Consider the following 12,775-nt stretch of genomic DNA (forward strand, 5'->3'; position numbering starts at 1 on the left):
GGCTAGTGTCCAGCAGACAGACTGGAGATACTCTAGGGAACAGGGAGAGTTTGCGCATGAGGCTAATAGCAGCTTTGCCCAGAACTAAGCGCTAACCCTACTGTGCAGCAGCACACTGTTAGCGTTGAGCTCTGGATAAATGCCAACTCACTAACGGCCTGGCTGCAGGGAGCTGGTTGGCTGGCAGCTCACAGCTTGGGCCACTTCCTGTTATGTTGACTGATCTATAAATCATCTAACCCGCACTGGTTTATGAATGGATCCTTATTGTATAGAGAATTTGAAGAAATGCCACTTCTGGCCGTGTACAAAACTGAATAAATAGGAGGGAAAGCCAATGGGGTCAACTGCCGGAAGAGCAGGCCAACGTGGAGAGAAAATAGTTTTTCAAGCGTCTCCGGCATAGCAGGTCCATACTCCTAGGTAATATTCCGTTTAGCAATAGTACATCCTAGCACCAGGGTGTTGCATATTCGAGGCTACAAATGCCTTACGTAGTTGGGTAACCTGATTTAAGTAGTTCAGAAAAAAGCGAATGCTTGAGGGGATGTTTCAGATAGGTTTGTGTTTCATAGGATACCGGTACTACTACTACTACTACTACTACTAGTAGTACTAGTACTAGTAGTGGTGGTGGTTAAGGAACACTTCAGGAGGAAGTTGCGGTGTTTCGGTCTTTTTTCTCCCCCTCTTCCGTCGCTCTTGCTCGCTCTCTCTCTCAAAACAATGTTCATCAGCATCTAAAGCGACGACAGGGCTGTGTAGATTGGGAGTCATTGTACAGGGAATCAAAGCAAAGCTAATTGGCACATTTTATAAAGAGGAGGAAAAAAAGAGTCGGAGAGAGAGGATGTGGTGTGGACTTGCATGCACACAATGCACAGAACACCGGAACACACACAAACACGCTGCACACACAAAAAGACACGTCACAATGTGTATATTTAAAACATGATTTTTTTAGTTTTCATATAAATTGAGTAATAACCTTACTATACTTACCATACTACTACATAAGTCAAAGATTCACAGGAAGACCATCTCTGCAGATGACGCCAACACCCCTGGAATGGCTTGCAGTTTCCCCATCCGTATTAAGAGCCACTGGTCGCTCACACTCTGCTCAGAGAACTCCCTCTTCACTCTCCTGTAAAAGTCAACCTTGCATCACATCTCCATGTGCTTGTGGAAGAAGACATTTCCTGCTCAGGCAGGTTGTGGTGGTGGTGGAAGCTGGCCATGTTTAGGGACTTCCAGTACCACTCACAATGTAAGACCTTGTAGAAGCTCGGGAGGGCCTAACCTAAATTCACACAACACCCGTTGTAGATTTACCTAAATGAATATGTGGAATGTTGAGGAATACTCTAAAATAAGCAATGATAACCCTGACAAGATTACGCTATTTGAGTCTTACCATTTGACAATGATATTTGATAGTCTTGCAGGAAGGTACTAATGTCCCTGTGGAAACCATGGTCCCATAGCATTTTTAACATGGAAATAGTTATGTCATGCAGCCAATGTGTGGTGTTCAATGTAGGCCTGCATTCCGTGAGAAAACATGCAGGGCTTGACATTGACCTGTTTATCTACTTCTCCTTCTGACAAGGTGACTGAAAATGTTTGACGCAAGAAACCATAAAATGCATTATTACAGAGCGTCAGATAAATTATGCTACCCTCTGCCTATTGGATACTTGGCTTATTCAAGCATGTCTCAAAAAAACAACACTGCCCCTTTTTTTAAGAAGGGAAAACAAATCTCTTTACTTGAATCACTTCCCCATTGATCTATAACTGAGCTAATAACTAACCAGCACAGGATATGAACAAACGTGCCCATGTGGCTACAGGAAGCTCTCGCGTTGATCTCAAAACAAGCGTATCTACTCACTACCCACTGATGCTTTTATCACAGTCCAATTCAAAGTGAATGGCACAGAGCCATATATGGCAATGCTCTATTTGCATATAGGCCTACTGCAGCTCTAATTTGGTTATGCACCGGTCTGTGTAGAGTAGGGGCTGAGGAGTGTGTCAATGCGACAGAATACTACTCCGTGTTCTGCCTACAATAAAATCTCTTGCGTTGTTTTCCATACTAATAAGTCTTGCGTGTTTTGTTTCTGTGTGTTGCGTTCAAAGGGGCTAATATTGCGTTAATTCGATCACAATTCCCACAGTAAAGGGAACCGTTGATGGGAAAACTGTACAAAGTTGAGTGAAGTTCAATCTCATGCTTCTCTGCTCGGGGAGCTGGGCACCCGGCTTAGAGAGAACATTGGTTGCAACAATCACCCAGATATGTTGTGATATGCAATTACCGCTCACTCTGTTCCTTTACTTTATTGTAGAAAAATGAATTAATGGACCCTCGGACGAAAAAGGAATTTTCCTCTTCGTCTAATGTTCAAGACCTTGGCTTCTCACGTGGTAGACTCCGGTTCATATCCCGCTTTTTCCATGTGTGTGTGTGTGTGTGTGTAAGCATCATCTGGCTCAAATGCTGTTTAGTTATATGGATAGGGGTAGTCCTCGCCCCTCTGGGACCAACCGGGGGGGGCTCAGGTGAGACAGCCAGCCTACGGCGGGCCAAGGGACCCAATAAATACCTCCTGTTCTGTTATGAGAGAAGCCACACTTGACCGTGACTATACATGGCAATAAAGGCAACATCTCTGGGAGATTCACTGTATACCGCCAACTTATATATGGGAAGGAGAATAGACTGCAGTAGCTTACACCCACCAGTCCAGTCTCACTTTCTCTGCCTGTGGGCTGTTTTGGATATAAACACAAGGTTTCACAAAAAACTGTTGGCTATACAGAGGGTCTCCAGACCACACAGCGTTGTGGAAACTTGTCTAACTGCTAAGTATACAGGCGAGGTATTTAGCTCCAGGCTAGTGGTCACCAACCTTTTTCTGAGTCAAGATCACTTTCGCAGTCAAAGCAAGCCGAGATCTACCGCAGTCTTTTTTTAAACATGACTTACATTTTTTTTAACACTAACCTAATAAAAACAGTTCTGTAGGAATGAGGCTTGTGCAGTAGCCTAGGCCTTGTATATTATCACAGCATATTGGCTATAAGCCTGACCTGCCAATATTGTTATTTTCCGAACATATTAAGCCTATATTTCAAAACTCACGAGTCGATAACAAAATAGATGAATTGGTTTAGCACTTGAGGCACAGCTGAGCATACATTTGAAACAATTCACTTTTTTACTTTACAGGAATGATGGTACCTGCATCTGATGGTCATGGGGGGGACGGGGGTTCGCACTCGGATCCCACTCGGATTTTGTTTTATTGCGAGTTCCCAGTTGTCTTGAACGCACTGAAGCCTGAAGTCGGAGATGACTGACTTCCCAGTTGTCTTGAACACGTCATTAGTCTCTGCAAAGAGGGCGAGAGAGCATCAGAGGATCGGCCTCTCATGGTCCCTGCTCTCTCCTTCCTTTCCTCCGGTGAGACTGACCAGAGGGGACAGTGTCTTCCACCCAGTGGCGAAACTCAATCTGCATCTGCCTCATGCACAAATTCATGTTCCTATGACCAGAGAAAGTGAAATATTCCATGACGTTTGAAATGGATAATAAAGACGCAGGGCTATCGATACACTTGGCTAATCATTCATCGCAGCTGCAGCATGAGTGGACGTGGGGAGAAGCATGTTATGTTTGGTAATGGGCCTAGTGTTGGATTAAAAACAGAGTTGACAATTCCCAATAAATACTTTGACATGAACTCGCTCATAAAAGCAGCAGCTCTTTGCTCTATTCTTTTTGAAAGTCTCCGTGGTCATGGTTTTGAAAGTCTCCGTGGTCATGGTTTTGAAAGTCTCCGTGGTCATGGTTTTGAAAGTCTCCGTGGTCATGGTTTTGAAAGTCTCCGTGGTCATGGTTTTGAAAGTCTCCGTGGTCATGGTTTTGAAAGTCTCCGTGGTCATGGTTTTGAAAGTCTCCGTGGTCATGGTTTTGAAAGTCTCCGTGGTCATGGTTTTGAAAGTCTCCGTGGTCATGGTTTTGAAAGTTATGCAGTCTCGTGTAGGCTGTGGCCGGGTCATGGAAGCTGTAGGCACCGGTGACTTGAGCTATCTGATTGGCCAGCATAATAGGGGCACTCGATTTTTAGCCACAGGTCAGCCGGGTAGGCAGAGATGGTATTTTCCGACAAATTGAAATGGTTCAAAATGGGAACACTTTGCCTACCCGGTGCGCAGGGCTTATGAATCAGTGCACCTACTGCGCAACACAACAAAACATAATAATAAAGCAGCGTACGCCTTTTATGTTTGTTTTCTCTACAGAAATGTTTGGCGATTTTGACCAGGCGATCGCAAACGACCGGTTGGTGACCACTGCTCTAGGCTATGCTCAGTGCCCTGCAGGCAGACCAGGGGAAAGGTGCTGCGTCATAACAACAGTAGTCCTCATTTTATGTACCTGAAGAACACGTTTTTAATGGCTGTCAATTTCCATAAACTCCACCAGCATAGTGGGTGAGCAGTCATGACGGAACGCACACTTACGTAGTCAACGCTTCTTCCCTGCTTGAACTGACAAATGGGGAATTTATTGAATTGTAAAGACTTAATGGGTTGAAAGACACCGGGAGAATGTGATTTCACACATGACTTTCCCTCTGTTTCTTTCCTCCCAAGTGCTCCATTTCCACTAATATTTTCCTCCATTTTTGCTCACCTAATGGGCTGGTAGATTTGTCATGGAAACTGACAGCTGTCGCTAACCAACTCGTAAGTATGCGGTCTCATTGGAGATTTATGCTACTGAGGCCTTTTTGGATAGTCTTTTTCAAACCTGCGTAGACCGGTGCACACGGACGTACGCTCAATCACACATTACGTACGCACCCCTCTGCTCGCTTTCATTCCCTTGGACGTAATTGTACTTTGTTTAAATCAGCATCTGATTGCTTTCATTCCCTTGGATGTCATTTTACTTAATTTGTTTAAATCAGCCTCTGATTGCTTTCTTCTTCTCTGTGTAATCAAGATGTACAATGATCTAGACACACACACACACACACACACACTTGGGAGGTTCCGGGGCCATTAACTCATTGATCGAGGCGCTGGGTCTTTCGCTAATGAGTGCTGAATATAAAAGGAGCACAGAGAAGGAAGCCCCCTGTCCATTTTGTTCGGTAAGCCATGGATAGCACTCAAATCAACGATTACATTTCCCCTCCCGACACGTCCAATTAAGCACGGTCTTCCCTTCATTCAGCTGAACCTTCTATTCAACCTGCTTCTTATTGAATTCTGTCTGGGTTTTTTTTTTTATTCAGTCATTTTCTTTTTGCTATAGGCAAAGTGAATGTGGATCAATTTTTTATTTACATTCAGTTTCCTTTTTTATATATATATATGTGTGTGTGTGTGTGTGTGTGTACATTTCCATTTCTGTACATGTCCAATGGAGTTTGAGTTTAATGTTTTGGTATTTGGAGTCCTGAATGTTGCTTTAGGGACTTTAGCGTCTTAGAAAAATGAGGAGGAAACACTAGTTTATAAATTCTAATAATAGTGTCACTCAACACCGAAGTATTTTGGTGTGAAAGCAAAGGGTTACCATGGTTGCATTTCCTCTGTTCTACATGGGCTGATGTCATCGCCTAAAGTCTTGCACAGTTGTTCTACTACCTTACCTCAGCTCCAAGGCATCTCCACATATGCACTCCACCAACATATAGAGGACATGACTTGTGCATTTTACTCACTTTTATATTTCTGTTAAGTATATCCATGTTCCCCGTTCTATCAGTAGTCATTTGTTATTCAATCTTGATCCTGGAGGGTGTGCAAGCTGTCATTCAACTAATCTCACTGCTTTTCAAGCACTTTGATTCGTTGAATCTGTTTTCTCATTTAACAAAAAACCTGCACATCCCCTGGGTCTCCAGGACCAAGATTGAAGAACACTTTTTTTTTGTGTGTGTGTGATAAGCCAAGCCCATGTTGGCGGTAAAGAAAATCCACCAGTAGGAGGCACACTTTCCTCCTTGACCAACTTGACCTTTTCCGACCCAGTCCTCTTGAATGAATAGACTCGGGAGGGAATGATGCATTTTCAAAGTATTTCAACAGAGCTATTTTGTTACGAAACAACATGCTCTGACCGCTTGTCGCTTATGCTCTTAACCGAACAAAGCTATTGTTGCCACTTTGAGGAGATTGTATTACCGTGCGGCACCAGCTTTCTGTCCTCTCCTGCTACGTGAGAAAAAAAACAATTTTGGTTGTCTCTTTCATATACAGTCCCCACTCACCCTCTCCTCCTGCCTGGCTTTCTACCCAGCTAGGGAACCCCACTATAGTCAGCTTTGACCAACTCTGCCACCTCAGTGCTCTGTACTCGGATCACTCCTCGGGTACATCTCAATAGTCTCAAGTGGCTTTCTCTACTTGTCTCCTTTCTTTTATCTGCAATGGTGCAGGAGTTGGACGGGTGAAAGTAAATGGTGTTCAGTCCACCATACTAAGTTCCCTACTCTATTCCGGGGCCATAATTAAACTATTGAGATGCACCCCAATTATTCTCCATAGCCTGGTCACGTTACTGTGTTGTGGTTGAATTCTGGGCGGTTTCAGCTAATATTGACCTTAGCTACATGCACATCCTCTATTCAAGTAATGTGAATCTGGTTTTAGCCTTACCAAACATGATCATAAAGTACTTTACTCTGTGCGGGTGTGAATGATGCTTGCCCTATAGGATAACTGCCCTGGGGTGTGCCAGCCAGAACGTGACCATGTTCCAAACTTTGAACGTCATCCACCCTTCTAAATGACCACTGCAAGATCTTTCTGTGCCTCGACGGAAGGGTAGTAGCGATGAAGTTAGTGAGTAGATCATCCAAAAATGAAACTGTTGGGCTGCATTTCATTCCAGAGTTGCCACCTCTATTCTGTCCATACTTCCATTCACTGCGACCTTGGCGAAAGCAATATGGCAGACATTGCTTATAAACCTGGCCAGTATGCACTTGACTAATGCAAGCACCACAGGGCTACAAGGCGAAGCCGAGACAGTTCTCATTGACCCCCCCCCCCAGCTTTCTCTTAGTAAACCATCTCCAAGCTTCCAGCCATGTAATTGAACTGTTTCAGCCAACAACTAGGTCACGTTATGGTGTTTTGTTGGTGTGACGGGCTCGTGAAGCTGAAAAGGACAGTGACCGAAATATGCAGCACACTTCATGTTCTTTTTCTTTTTTTGAATTTGACCCCATTTTCTCCCCAATTTCGTGGTATCCAATTGTTAGTAGTTACTATCTTCTCATTGCCACAACTCCCGTACGGGCTCGGGAGAGACAAAGGTTGAAAGCCATGCGTCCTCCGAAACACAACCCAACCAAGCCGCACTGCTTCTTAACAGTTTGCATCCAACCCGGAAGCCAGCCGCGCCAATGTGTCGGAGGAAACACCGTGCACCTGGCGACCTGGTTAGCGTGCACTGCGCCCGGCCCGCCACAGGAATTGCTAGTGCGCGATGAGACGAGGATATCCCTACCGGCCAAACCCTCCCTAACCCGGATGACGCTAGGCCAATTGTGCATGGCCCCATGGACCTCTGGTGCGATGCAGTGCCTTAGACCTCTGCGCCACCCGAGAGGCCCCTAGAGAGCGCACTTTTTGTAAAACACACACAGGGCTGACAGAAAAACAGCGGTTGTGAATAAGCATGTTAAAGAATAAGCAGCCCATTCACTCTGGCATAATAAGACACAAGATCCCAATCTTAAGAATACAGAAACACAAGGCTAAGCATTTACCAATTTGAAATGTACAACTATTACTTCCCATGGCAAACACATTTTTCACATTTAAGCACACAAAGTAACCAGTGATCTGAAGTTTAAATGCAACAGTATTTCACACGTTATTTTCAGAGATGGCTAACAACCGCAAATGAGCTGCAATGAAAAAGCACAATTCTACTCACCAGATGATAATTTGTTGAAAGTTAATCTGAAAAAGGGGGAAGCTAGCAAATTAGCAACAACATCCTCGTCGATAACACCTGCTGCAGCCACTGCAAACTAGCCTACAAAAAAGCTAGCTTGCTAGACTGTTGGGGAAAACTACTGTTCGCTATTGTGCTGTTGGCCTTCTAGAAGGGGGAGGTTGCCATACCTTTTTTGTTAAAAAATACGGTCCCACCCATTACAAGTTAAAATGTGATTGGTTGATTCCACTGTCACTCCAAATGTCTGTCCTCATACAGTTAAATGGCCTATCTAGCTTCAGCTTCTAAAGGCCTAGCCATTGGCTGACTTAGCTAACTAGATGTATCTCCCCGGAGACCACGCAAAACAAAATCCCGATTTTAGATTAAATCGGAATATCAATGAAAATAATAATTAGAATATTTTTGAACAATGAATTTATATTAAAAGGACATTTTATATTAAACCACAACTATTTCATAAATCCTTAGGCCTTCTCTGTAGGCCCTCAGTTCCCCATTGTTTTCCATTCGGGGTCACCTCTGCAAAGTGAAAGGGAGGTTAGTGGAACGCCAGTTCAGAGAGGATGAAAGTCAAAGATTGGAACACACTAGGCCAGTGGTTTTCAACTTGTGGTCTGCATACCTGCAGGTGGTCCATTAATAGATTTATTTTTATTTTTTTATAACAGTTGGGAGTTTTAATGGTGTTTTAAGCAATTTTGCATTACTTTTCTAAATGCTACTTTATAATAATGATAGAATAAAGGCCTGTTACATTCATTGATAAAATGTACTCTAAATTTAACCGGCAAGGTATTCAATGTAAAAAGATCCTCAAGCTTTTGACAGTGATTTAGTGGGCCCTCGAACTGAAAAGGTTGGGAACCGCTGCACTAGGATGCGTCCAACTTAAGAAAGTTGGCTAGCATTACAGTCCACATAGCCTAAGGGAACTATGTGCTTGAGTTATTAATTCCCGTCGTCCTTATCGCTAATGCTAATCAGCATTGGCCGGGTTGCACTGTAGCCACAGAAGTAGATTACATTAGTGCAGATTTTATTAGCCATTTATCCCCACATGATGTGACCTTTGCTAGCAGAGCTCAGAGTAACCTCTGCAGACTTGACTTTTGACGATCTACTTCATAGAGACTTAGGAAAGACATGTTCAGGAGTCTCTTATCTCCCCCCCCCCCCCACACACACTGGAGTGCTTGCTCTATCCTGTCTTCTCATTTACTCTTTACCTGCTCTCTTCCCAGTTACTCTCCCTTTCCCACACTTTCAGCATCCTCTTTCTCTCATGCTCCCTCATCTTCTAAATTAAATGTTCCCCCTGGGAGTCAGATGGAAGCAGTGTACCTTGTTAGCTCAAGATGCAATGCAGATCGAGATCCATTAAACATGTTACGGTCATCTTTAGGTCATTTTAAAAGCATATAAACATCTGAGAGGAAACGCTTCAGTCTAGGAAAGAGGGAGACCGTAAGACCAATAATATAGGCTTGGGCAAAACTCAGAGTGATAAAGAGAGGAGAAACTTAAATTATTAAAGATATGGTTCTTGACGGATCAAGTTTGTGTTTTAATTAAGGTGGACACAATTGTTGCTGATAAAATAACTCGAAGTGCTCTCTCGCGGGAAGTAGGGGTGCTGGAGTTTCTGCAGCACCCTCGGATAAAGGGTGCACCCTCTACATACTCCTGTCTGTAGGCTACAGACATCAATGAAATCATTCAAAATACTACAGAGACGCAATTTGGGCTTGTTGCGTTGCGGCCATATTAATATAATCCATAGAAGGGCCTTAACCTCTAACCCTTAGACTGGTAAACTCATGGGTACACTCCCAATGGCTGCCATTCCTGATTGGAATGGGCACGTTCGTTCTGTGGATTCTATTTCTATAGCTATACCTAATTGACCTTTCGCAAATTTTTAAATACAGTCGTGGAGAAAATCCGTTAACCTCTGCGTCTCACAAAGATCGCAAATTTGGACTAATCAGACCAAAGGACAGATTTCCACCAGTCGAATGTCTATTGCTTGTGTTTCTTGGCAAGTCTCTTCTTATTATTGGTGTCCTTTTAGTAGTGGTTTCTTTGCAGCAATTTGACCATGAAGTCCTGATTTCAGTCTCCTCTGAACAGTTGCTGTTGAAATGTCTGTTACTTAACTCTAATGAACTTATCCTCTACAGCAGAGAACTCTGGGTCTTCATGAGTGTCAGTTTCATCATAGCGCTTGACAGTTTTTGTGACTGCACTTAAAGAAACTTTGAAAGTTCTTGTAATTTTCTGGATTGACTTCATGTCTTAAAGCAACGATGGACTGTCATTTCTCTTTGCTTATTTGAGCAGTTCTTGCCATAATATGGACGTAGCCCTATTTGGTGAAATACCATCTTCTGTATACCACCCATACCTTGTCTCAACACAAGTGATTGGCTCAAACACATTAAGAAAGGAAAAATTCCACAAATTCAGGCGCACCTGTTCATTGAAGTGCATTCCAGGTGACTACCTCATGAAGCTGGTTGAGAGAATACCAAGAGTGTGCAAAGCTGTCACGGCAAAGGGTGGCTATTTGAAGAATCTAAAATATATTGGGATTTACTTACTACATGATTCCATGTAATTTCATAGTTTTGATGTCTTCACTATTATTCTGCAATGTAGAAAATAACAAAAAAAACTTGAATGGGTAGGTGTGCCAACTTTTGACTGGTACTGTAGTTTGGAAAGCAAATGCCTATTGTGGAAAAGAGAAGACTAATCTGTCTGTAGAAGCTACCAAATGTCTTCATCTTCTCTCCATTATTGAGCGAACAGCACTGTTTTTCAAAGAAACCTAACTTAAGAGGCTATTGGCACGAGCATCGGCCATGACCGGTGTGTAGCCTAGCCAGAGCATTTTCATGCTCTCTTTATACTGTAGCCTATTTATGTTGACTGACCATGTTTTAAAGCAACGATGGACTGTCGTTTCTCTTTGCTTATTTGAGCAGTTCTTGCCATAATATGGACTTTGTCTTTTACCAAATAGGGCTATCTTCTGTATACCCACACATACCTTGTCTCAACACTATTTTCATTGGCCTGGGCCATAGGTTGCTTACATATTGATCTCAGTTTGTCAGTGTTGGAATAGCCACTCATTTCGGTCAATTATGTGGTTTTAAAAAGATTCTGCCAATGTCTCCAGTCATGTAAAATGACGTAGAATTGCATGAAATGTGTTAATGAAGGCCACCGACAACGTCAACAGTGAAGAGGCGACTCAGGGATACTGGCCTTCTAGGCAGATTTCATCTGTCCAGTGTCTATGTTCTTTTACCCATCTTAATCTTTTATTTTTTGGGGTCCAGTCTGAGATATGGCTTTTTCTTTGCAACTCTGCCTAGAAGGTCAGCATCCCAGAGTCACCTCTTTACTGTTGACTTTGAGACTGGTGTTTTGTGGGTAGTATTTAATGAAGCTGCCAGTTGTGGACTTGTGAAACTAGACACTCTAATGTACTTGTCCTCTTGCTCAGTTGTGCACCAGGGCCTCCCACTCCTCATTCTATTCTAGTTAGAGCCAGTTTGCGCCATTCCGTGAAGGGAGTAGTGCACAGCGTTGTACGAGATCTTCAGTTTCTCGGCAATATCTTGCATGGAATAGCCTTCATTTCTCAGATCAAGAATATGCTGCCGAGTTTCAGAAGAAAGCTCTTTGTTTCTGGCCATTTTGAGCCCGTAATCGAACCCACAAATTCTGATGCTCCAGATACTCAACTAGTCTAAAGAAGGCCAGTTTTATTGCTTCTTTAATCAGAACATCAGTTTTCAGCTGTGCTAACATAATTGCAAAATGTTTTTCTAATGATCAATTAGCCTTTTTAAAATGCTAAACTTGGATTAGCTAACACAACGTGCCATTGGAACACAGGAGTGACGGTTGCTGATAATGGGCCTCTGTACGCCTAATGTAGATATTCCATTAAAAATCAGCCGTTTCCAGCTACAATAGTCATTTACAACATTAACCATGTCTACACTGTATTTCTGCTCAATTTTATGTTATTTTAATGGACAATTTTTTTTGTCTTATTTGCTTTCAAACACCAGGACATTTCTAAGTGACCCCAAACTTTTGAGCGATAGTGTGTGTGTGTGTGTGTGTGTGTGTGTGTGTGTGTGTGTGTGTGTCATAGGGTTGGGTAAGATTGATGATAAACATGAAACCATATCTGGATTGAAACGGAATGCCGTTGCCTTACTTTGCACAGAGCAGATGTCAGCACCCTGTGAGATTCAATTACCCAGAGATTATATCCAACTATTCACACTTATTTCTTTAAAACCTTACTGTGTAAAGAGCATTAAAAGTATTGATGGCTGTGTCAGTTGGGCAATATGTATTGCTCTATTAATACTTCATATCTTGCCCCCAAGACCTATGACATTGCACTTGGCTGTGACAAAGGCTTAAACCTCGAGCTAAAAGCTCCAGTTCCCCATAGCATTGAAATCAGTCCACTAAGTCTAGAAAGTGCATCTCACTTGGCCTCAAAGACATCTCTGTGTGGGAAGCTTAGTTTACTGTATTTGTACATCTGGGTTCTCTACATTTCTAAGGTTTGTTTGGTTCCTAGGAACGTAGCAATTAGTTGAGCCTTATTCTGGATGCCACTTCTGACACCAAATGTTACCGCCTGTGTGAAACCCCGAAGCTCTTTGCTGCTCATTTGGTGACCTTTAAAAAAATAATAAAAATTAAGGTCTCTAGCTTGTGGGCTTATTGCCTTAGGGA

The 12,775-nt window shown here is 42.9% G+C and overlaps 1 protein-coding gene across 3 annotated transcripts in view; it reads left to right on the top strand.

The window, feature by feature from the left end:
• Positions 1-12,775, top strand: part of LOC118965528 (SPRY domain-containing SOCS box protein 4) — a 110,052-nt gene that overhangs the window by 75,711 nt on the left and 21,566 nt on the right. The window lies entirely within an intron of this gene.

Source organism: Oncorhynchus mykiss, chromosome 8, assembly GCF_057628025.1.
Source record: "Oncorhynchus mykiss isolate SJ-2025 chromosome 8, ASM5762802v1, whole genome shotgun sequence".
In the NCBI taxonomy this organism is placed as follows: domain Eukaryota; kingdom Metazoa; phylum Chordata; class Actinopteri; order Salmoniformes; family Salmonidae; genus Oncorhynchus; species Oncorhynchus mykiss.